Genomic DNA, 10,421 nt, shown 5'->3' with positions numbered 1-10,421 from the left:
TGTCTATTTGCCATTTGTAGCAAAAAAAAAAAAAGCAATAATTAAGTAAATAATTAAGGTTAGGTAAATGATATAGTTTGTGTTCACGTTTTCATTCCTTTGAAAAGAAACTATATTGTCTCATGAATTATTTATGATAAATAAGCTCACATCAAGGATGATTCTCATCTTCTGTTGCCCAGACAAACTCTTTCCCTCATCTCTACCCATACTAACAATAATTTTCATTTCTCCTTTCTTTTTATCATTTCTCCTTTGCTTGATCTCTTACTCATTCACCATCAGGCTCCTTCCTTTCTCCCCACTGCTTTTCAACCTTTTCTTTCTTCCTCTTTCTCTCCCTCTGTCCCATTTCCTTCACACAGGCTGTGCCCTGCTTTGTAAACCACCTTGAAACCCAAGCTGCCTCAAATAGCAACATCTTTCAGCAGCAGGTCCTTGCTAAAGCATTAGCTGCAACTCGATCTGGCCCTCAAACAGAGCTTTGTTATTGGGTAAATAAAGGGCAGCTGGAGAGCTGAAGATGAACATCTGAGCCACCTACAGAGGGCGCTAAAGGAGTGGGAATTTACATACTGGTGTTTTGAAATGCTACAAACTGAAAAAGTGAGTACATAATACACTTGATACATACTTTCTATGGAACGTAACAGCAGCACTGATGTATTGATATTTATGTAAGAAACTGTCAACTCTACTTGGAAGCCAGCATGTGGTGGGAATGTTTGAGAACTGCTGTGCTCGCTGAGCCATTAGTACCATAACAAAGATACAGATCAGTCCCGTCCCATTCTGCCTGAATTCACCCAAAATGGAGCATACCAGGGCAATGCATGCCAACAATCTCTCAGGTGATCAACACTAACAAATGCAACCCGGAAGATGAAATGGAAAAGGAAATCAATATGTGTTTGAGTAAAAGGTGTGAGAATGAGATAGTGGTTCTATAAAGTTCTATAGAGGTGATTGCTGGAAAAGGAGAGAGAGTGTGTAAGAAGAGGAGAGAGTGTATTTGTAGCTTTGGAAGAGAGAGGTGCTCTCAGCAGGGCAGCTACAGGTCCTCTCTCACATGTGTTCTGCATCAAGGCAATCAAAGGCTAGGTCCCCCCCTGCAGCCAGACCAACCCTGCTGTAAAGAGCCATCAAACGAAAGTGTGACAGACTGAAGGGCCTGTAATGGGTATATGAGGGGAGAGGGTCCTGACACACACGTACACACAGACACACACAATTATAGACATGCATGCAGACATAAAATAGAGGAGTTTGTCTTCCTTCACTCTCACTCTCGAGTAAAGGCAGAGGGCAGGCACGCTGCTGAAGGAGGAGGGGGAAACAGGCCTGAAGTTCTCCCTGCTGACTGGCCTTTTGTGATTGCCCAGAGTAATTAGTCAAGGTGTCTGTGCGGAGTAAAAACAGCAGGCAGCTCATTCTCATTCACCAGGTCCCTCAAATGGCCAAGACTGACTTAAATATCTACGACTTGCTCATTTAGGTAAAGCCATACTACAAAGAGAGCAGCCAGTGTCATAAAGTCTGACTTTACTACAGACTGCTCCATTAGCAGCAGCAACGGCAACAACTGCTGTCATCTGTTGTCAGTGTAGTCCATTATGCTTCATGTTCCGCTTGAGGAAGCAATATGTAACCACTGTGGACTGGGCTGTTATGACTGTTCACCACCTGTGGGAATAGTATATATTAGAGCGGGTTTGCATATTGTAATATTATGTGAAAGAAAACTTTAAATCATTAAAAAAAACTTTAATTCACTCCACAGTGTGTATGCTATAAGTTTGTGTAATTTTGTGTAATTTATCTGAACACACCACATTTTACTCTGAAACTTACTTCTTCGACTTCGACTACTGCAGTCCAACACGTAGGCCTCTGAATCTGAAAGCCAGAGGTGTGTAGGTGACAGGGGGTAAGGGGGGGGGGGTTAAGGCTTTAGCTGGCAGGGTTGGGCTGGGTTTTGGCTGCAGAGTGAGGGATGGGTGCCACACCTGCTGGGTAATCTGTCATTACAGCTGGGGGACAGATCTCAGCTGCCCCCACTAATCACCCCTCCCCTGCTATCCCCTACCCAAAAACACCTCCCACATTCCACATGCATCTCCACTTACAGGGCTGGGTGTGTGTTAATGTGTGGGCCAGCACAGTCACGTAAACTTTGCACACTTTCATGGATGCGGGCTGAAGTTTATTTACAGAAATGTGTGACTAGGATGAGCTAAACACACAATCCCGTACAACAGTGTAAATATGATGTACATATTAACACTGTCCAATTTACTCTCAGCTCACTTAAAAATGAAAAAGTATACCCACAGAAAAAGAGGGATAGAATGCAATCAGCAGCAAGTACACATTTTCCATTTTCCTTGTCGCACATTACACAGGAGCTCTTCAGTGCTTAGACTAGTGACAGAGGTTAAGCTCGTTTGTCTGTCAGCAACAGGAAGTTTTGATGGGGTCATTTCCTCTACTGCTCCTCAGTGCTGATGGACCTGGATTTGTTGAGATTCTACGGATCTAATTTCACCAGTGAGAGAGGGATGTAGAGATGATGTAATCAAAGGATTTGCGCTGGTATTGCCCCATTTAATGGTAAAAATGTGTTTTGAATAATACTTTGGTAAGAAACAGCTACATAGACGGTCTGAGTGTTAAGGCATCTATTGTGCCTAAGGACTGACCTGATTAATTGCAGTTATCTGACTGAATCAGTAATGACCTGGTTTCTCATATCATGATGATCTCAGCATCAGCAGACATATCTATCTTCATTCTGGCTTTTACTGCATGCCTCAAGGCCACTTTATTGTGTGGTCATTCTCAAAAATAAGTCATGGTGCAATTTTGTTTATGTTAGTACTCACAGGCCACTTTAATAAGAACACATCTACACCTGCTTAGTAATTCAATAATGCAGTCATGTGATATGTAGCAGCAGCACAATGCATACAATTCATGCAGATTTATAACAAGGGCTTCATTTAATGTTCACTTCGAACTTCACAATGTGAAAAAATGTGCCTTCAGTAATTTTGACTGTGGCATGATTTTGATGGTGCCAGATGGGCTGGTCTGAGTTTGGTTTCAGAAACTTCTGTACTCCTGGTATTGTCACACATAATCTCTAGAGGATAAACTAAATAGATCCAATGAGTGAGAGATTTGCTGGCAAAAATTGCTTATATGAGTGGTCAGAGGAAAATGGCTAGACTGGTTTGAACAGGAAGGTTATCAAGCAAGCACTTTTTACAACCATGGCAAACAGAAAAACCTCTCAGAGTGCACAACCTTGGGGCAGATGTGCTACAACACCAGAAGGTCAGAACAGGAACATACAAGAAGTTACAGTGGGAACAGGCTTACTAAAATTGGAATAACACATAATATATTTGGATGGATTTGAATGTATTTGCTCCATTTCGTATATGAGTTTATTTTATACATACATACATTACACATACATTTACTCCATCTACTCAAATGAATAGAATTTATACAAATGGTAGAGAAGTCAAAGAAGATTGATGAAGAGGAATGTGAGGGTTGAAAGCATCTTGCCTACCTAGTTGACTGACAGTTTGTATTCTGGATCTTAGGAGAAGTTGTTTAGACTAAGGGAGCTACCTGGTGACCTAACTGCTCCTTCAGTTGGTAAGTGACCACATCTCCTGAGGCATTTGTAATGAGAAACAGCAGCTCTTGCCCCTCTACAGACCTGATGGAAACTTGATCTGGTTGCTCCCAGCTGCAGTGGATTTTGTGTGGTGGGGGAAGGTGACGTTGTGGGAGTACAGGAGGGACACTGGGGCAAAAGTGTGACAAGAGTATGAATGCATAAATGCCAGCACAAAATCAGGATGTAGAATGAAGGGAACTGAAGTATTAACTAAGAAGCTATGCATTGTTATAGCACACATGATGATTAAATCATTGCATAAATAACAATACTCCAAACTACAATACTCTAATACACTCCATATACACCATAAATAAAATTCTGTTCATTGGTGTGTATACATTTTATCATCCCCACAGATCCTAACACAACACAGGGTGCCAAATGCCTCTGACCTTGGATTGAAATAAACTCAGCCCTGTATGGAATGGTAACCCCCTCTCCCCCCTGCCTTCCTGCATTCTCCCCTCTCCTCCCCCACCTGCAAACAGTCCCCTGGCACATGCTCCTGATCCAGTGTTTACATGATCACTTCCATTGCGATGGCAATGCCTCCAGGACAGGAGTGATGGAGTGAGCTCCTTCTGGTCAAAGACATAAACAAAGACACAGATTTCACATACCAGTGTGCAAACTTGAACATGCAAACATACATACGTGCAAATACATGCATAAAAATATTTACACTTTATGAAGTCCTGTGGACATTGTGTCCTGAAGGAAGGATATTTTGTGCATTTGATGATACTTTAATTTGATAACAGACGTACACAGCATCCTGTGCACAATAATCTTGAACCTTGAATCTTGAATCTTGAAACTGAACTCACAGGAAAAGCTGAGGTACAGTTTCCTGTTAGTGATGTGATGGCATTTACTAAAAATCAAATTAAACATATTTTTCCTTTCTATTAATTATAATATTTGAGCTCTGCGTTTTCATATAACTTATGTTATTGTGGCAGTAGTGGGAGTTTGGGAGGCGATCACGCTAAACGCCGTTCACTGCTTTTCTCCTTCACCTTGATGATGAGAGATGACTGCAAGTTGAATAAGCACTAAAAATTGCTTCTTCTTCTTCTTCTTCTTCTTCTTCTTCTTCTTCCATCATTTAAGTTATAAGGGGAGAGTAAGTATATAGATTATTTTCTAGATTGACATTTTAATGTCCAGAGCACTGTGTCTCTTCAGGATTAAATCATTTCTGTATACTGTGCCAAACCAAACGTTTTCTTCCTCTGTCTTTCTTTTTGTCAGTGCTAGAATTTCTGTTTGAATAACTATAGCATGAACTCCTGCCCCTCTGCAGTTTTTCTTCCTAGTGATAAGACTACAGTCTGCCAAGACACACACACACACACACACACACACACACACACACACACACACACACACACACACACACGCACACACACAAAGCCTCATCTGTCAGTTACGTCCAGAAGTGCATACGTCTATAACTCTGTAAGTGTAGATGCATCATCGCGAATTCCCAGTCCAACACATCTACAAATATTAATGACTCAAAGTATATTGATCTGTCTGAAAGTCTTCCTGATCTTCACTAACACAAGACTCTTCAATGAGTCTGCAGAACACTCACTCCTGCCTATCTATTTAGGCATAAACAGTTTCAGGAATTATCAAGATATTTGTCTGTTTTGCTAGTTTTATGAAGCTCTTAGATCAAATCTGGCAAATTAGCAGCATGCCGAGGAGAAGTAAAATTCCAGTCACAAGCTTAATGTGATTTACCGCTGGCTCTTACTTCATTACAAAAACATTTTCATAATGATTTCATACAATAGACTGAAATCCTTAACCTCGAGCATTTCTCCATGCAAAATGTTCTCTTGGTTCTGACCCTGCATTTCTCACAGAGATGTCATACAGTATATGTACACCAGAGAGCTAATACTGATCTCGAGTTCAAGTTCCATTTTCAAAAAAGTAATATAGCAGAGTGTGATTTAGTGTGTGGAGGCCCGTGTGAGGCCCCCACAGCTGTCTTATAAAAAGTCTAACAGAAAAAAACCCTCCAGTTTCTCATGCCTCTGAGATGACAGAATCAGCAGGAAGGAACACACCCTATCCATCAAGTCTTGTATTAGGAAACGAGAGTAGCTACTACAAGTTAGGGGCATGGCCAAGAGCTAACAAAATAAATGCACAAATACAATGATGATTATTTATATGCTACAATTAAATACATCCATTCCACCAATTTTCTAAATCGTTAATCTAAAGGGGTGTTGCAGTGACCCTGGAAGGGGTGCCAATCCATGAACTACGCATAGATATCCAAACAGCTGAGTCACTGGTGGTTAAAGACCTACCTCTTCATGAAATACTTAAGCTAGCACTTTCTCCCTTGTTTGTTGTATGTGTGTCTATTAAATAATAATAAAAAATTGTAAAAAATTGAACAGTGTTAAGTCTGTAACCTAATGAACCAGAGTTAATGTGTCAAATGATAGAGACTTAAAAACACTTTTGTGCGTCGCTCTGGATAAGGGCGTCTGCCAAATGCCATAAATGTAAATGTAAATTTTATGTGGATGCTAACGGAGATAGTTAGTGAGAAAGCAGATTTCCTCCGGAGCTTGTATGTAATGATGTGCTCTGTCTGAGAAAACTGTGATTTTAATACAGGTAAATGATAATAGAAATGATTGGGTAATGATACATTTTGGAATCATATAATCATATAAGAGGGGGCACGGTGGCTTAGTGGTTAGCACGTTCGCCTCACACCTCCAGGGTTGGGGGTTCGATTCCCGCCTCCGCCTTGTGTGTGTGGAGTTTGCATGTTCTCCCCGTGCCTCGGGGGTTTCCTCCGGGTACTCTGGTTTCCTCCCCCGGTCCAAAGACATGCATGGTAGGTTGATTGGCATCTCTGGAAAATTGTCCGTAGTGTGTGATTGTGTGAGTGAATGAGAGTGTGTGTGTGTGCCCTGCGATGGGTTGGCACTCCGTCCAGGGTGTATCCTGCCTTGATGCCCGATGACGCCTGAGATAGGCACAGGCTCCCCGTGACCCGAGGTAGTTCGGATAAGCGGTAGAAGATGAATGAATGAATGAATGAATGAATAATCTTATAAGATTAATATACATAAAATGCATATAAGATTTATTTTTAATAAGCTAAGATGGTATTTTTTCAGTGATGTGAATAAGTAGTGGGTCGTTGTCCCTGGATAAAAAAACTCTGCATTTAATTGACAAAGTTGTACCGAGTTACATCAGTGACTACAAGATAAAGTGCATGATGGCATTAATGTTAGTATTAACATGAAAGTGATCTGAACCTGATCTGATCTGTGCAGAAGGAGCTGAGAGACCTGGACAATCAAAGGATTTATACGCTGCTTTTTTTTTAATTAGAGATGAATTTTCATTGTCTCTTCTATCAGCAGGTTGTAGACCTGGCATTATGGGTATGCCTAATGCAATTAAAACAGTTAGGCACAGTGAAAATAGCGGCATGGCTGTAAATCAAATTTAAATTTTAAAATGTTTGCTCAGTTTATTCTAAATATTTCTTGAGGATTACTTGTTGATTAAAAATATTGGAGTCTTTAGAGTGGTGTTTTTCTACAAAAAAAGGGTAGCTAATTGAAAACTAAGGGAGGTCAAATTGATAGGAACAGCACATTTGTGAGGAGATGTGCACATTTCTTTACTAGATGATTCATGTGTATTATATTCCATTTTGATCTTAAAAATATTACTAAGGATTCCCAAGAATATCATCTTGTAATCAGTATGACCTGAAATCTTTTTTTCTATTTTTTACTAACCATATCATTTGGTATGTGGGTTTTAAAAGCACTTTTTCTAGATACAATCTAAATATGAAGTACATGGTGTGAACAATGAAAAGTAAACACCTGTGAAAGATGTTGGCCCATGGCCAGCTGATGGGCTCACGAGGGCAGAAGATTCACTGTGCTAGTAAGAGCAAAAATCCTGACAGTGCACACTTCTCATCACTGAAGCCTCAGCAGCAGCCCCTATCCACACACACACACACACACACACACACCTTGATAAGATAAGAAGATAAGGGTTCCCACATTGAGAAAGACTTGAGGAAAACCTACTGTAAAAACTCAACAAATTCTTTATACACTACTTCCAGTCAACTGGTGTGAGGAGGGAGATGTCTGGAAAAAAAGACAAATGAGGGGTAGGTGTTGATGTAGAAACTGCAGGTCTGCTCCTTTGTCCATCTCTTATCCATCTCTCTATCTTTCCATCATCCATCTATCTTTTTAAAGCTTGGCTGTCAGTAGAGCATTAGACTTGCAAACACAGCACAAGGCAAAGCTCTTGGTTCACAGTAAAGACCCCTCGCTGAGCAAGACTGAGGCTTGTTTGAAAGTAATTACAAGAGACAACAAGAACCACAAAGAGCTCTTTATCCACAGTTTGTGTGTGTGTGTGTGTGCGTGTGTGTGTGTGTGTTTGCATGTTCACACAATAATATGTCATACTCAACACATTCTACATGCCATTACAATCTTAAATTATGGATTTTTGATTTCCTCCCTACTTTATTTCATAAATATTTAATTGTGATTACAATTACAAAAACAGTAAAGTGTTTAAGATTCTATTGTAATGAAATATGCATTTACTATCTTATCAGTGAAGGTAAATACTTGAAATAAGTTTTATTTGTATTCCACTATAGTTGTAACCTTTAAGTACTTTAAATTTGGGTAAAATAAAGGCACCATACAACAAAAGATTATTTTATATTTTATCACAAAATAAAATATCACAATAATAATCACGATAATAAATTCAGCTCAGAAATTATTCAAGAGAATCTGTGAAAATAATTCTATTTCCTATAAAACAGTGCAAATGAGACCACCCTTTTGTTTTAAATCAAATTCCAAATGTATTGTTAATTTTTTAGTGACAAACAAAAATGGTGGAGAAAAATGCAGTACATTAATTAAATTTTTTAGGTAAACAGTCATGCAGTACTTATTTATCAAGGTTAGTATTAAACTTAGTATTACAAACAAAATATATACAGATTGTCAGATATTTGGTGAAACTGTGCAGCTATGTTTAAACAAAAATTTGGTTCTTATTAAATTTATTTGTGGAAAAATGTCACCCCTGTTTTTTTGCTCTCATTTTCCAGAATATTCTCTTTCGTAGCTATAGGGGGAAAACGGCTTAAAAATAAAAGAGACAGATGTTGACTAGTCAGATATTTGATAGGAAAAATTAGGCAACTGTCAAAAGTATCATTAATAATTTATTAAAATAAATTCTGAATTTTTTTCAAAACTTGACAGTAAAAATGAAAAAGAAAAAAAAAACACTACCTAGGGGCTTTTCTGAAGACTGATGGCATCATAAATTATCACTAAATAGGACAAAACCTGACTGATTAGTCAGGTAAAGATTTGGCCATCGATCAACTAGATGACATCTAAATGAGTAGAGAATGTTTACAATTATTTCTTTTATTTTATTGATAAAAATAAAATAGAAGATTTAATATTTAATATAGTGTTAGTCTCTCGTTGATGTGATATGAGGTGATGTGAGGTGATGAAGCTGTTCTGTGAAAGTATGTGTTGTTGACAGTACACAGGGCAAAAAGACACACCCTGCACTGAGGGGCCTGGGAATGGAAGGTTTGTTGGCACTACAAAACACAGCATTGTCATCAAACCAAAAGGTGACCTACCAAGAGGGGGGGTGTAGAATTAAAAATATTCTAGCTTGATTTTATCAGAACAATGATTTATATAAATTGTAGGCCTGAATGAGGACTACTAGATGTGTATTTCACATTATGAACCCAACTGGTTCGATTACAACGATTTACAATCACAGCCAAGCAAACGTGTATATAATGACTATGATATTAATATTTTTATATTTTGTATGTGCTGCTAGTCAGTTATTTGCACTTTATTTATTGAAATACTTCTAAAGGTGAGGTGTTGTTTGACAGATACTGCAGACAGCACAATGAGTGATAATGATTAGTTCTAGCAATAAGAAGGGTAATCTTTCTGCAGTCGAAAACAAAAGCTCTTTCTTCCAGGTAACACAGTCATTCACATTTGTCAATCACAGAGAGAGAGAGAGAGGGAGAGAGAGAGAGAGAGAGAGAGAGAGAGAGAGAGAGAGAGAGAGAGAGAGAGAGAGAGAGAGAGTTACAGTCTGTCTATCCCTCCAGCAGTAAGTGACAGCTAGATTAAACACATGCCTATTCTACAGACTCCTGGGGGGAGTTTCTACTGCAAGTATTTCTTATAAGCAGTAGCCTGCTAACATGTCATGCATATTTTGTGATTAAGGAGGCGGTATGGACAATGTGTTAATAGTCAACAGAAGATACAACAGTCCAATTCTTAACAGACTAGCCCTCATGTCTATGACAACTAAACAAAACAATAGGTTGAATGGGGAATGAGCCATCTGCCTTTCTTACCTTGTATAGAAATGACAATGTGTGCAATTGAGTAACATTTAATATTGGTGGTTCATTTCTAAATAGAGTTTTTGCAGTGCTTTAATGTTTATATTTATATATATGCAGAATCTCACAGTATTTACTAAGGCAGAGAACCTCATTGTATGGAATAATTTCCTAAATATATCCATAACTGTAGCTGTAAGAACAGGGCAGTGATTATTACAAAGCCCTTACCTTTCTGTTTTGCTTACATTCCATTTGAAATTCAACATC

The sequence above is a fragment of the Tachysurus vachellii genome, chromosome 3 (assembly GCF_030014155.1).
Source record: "Tachysurus vachellii isolate PV-2020 chromosome 3, HZAU_Pvac_v1, whole genome shotgun sequence".
NCBI lineage: Eukaryota > Metazoa > Chordata > Actinopteri > Siluriformes > Bagridae > Tachysurus > Tachysurus vachellii.
Note: the sequence above shows the minus strand (reverse complement) of the source record.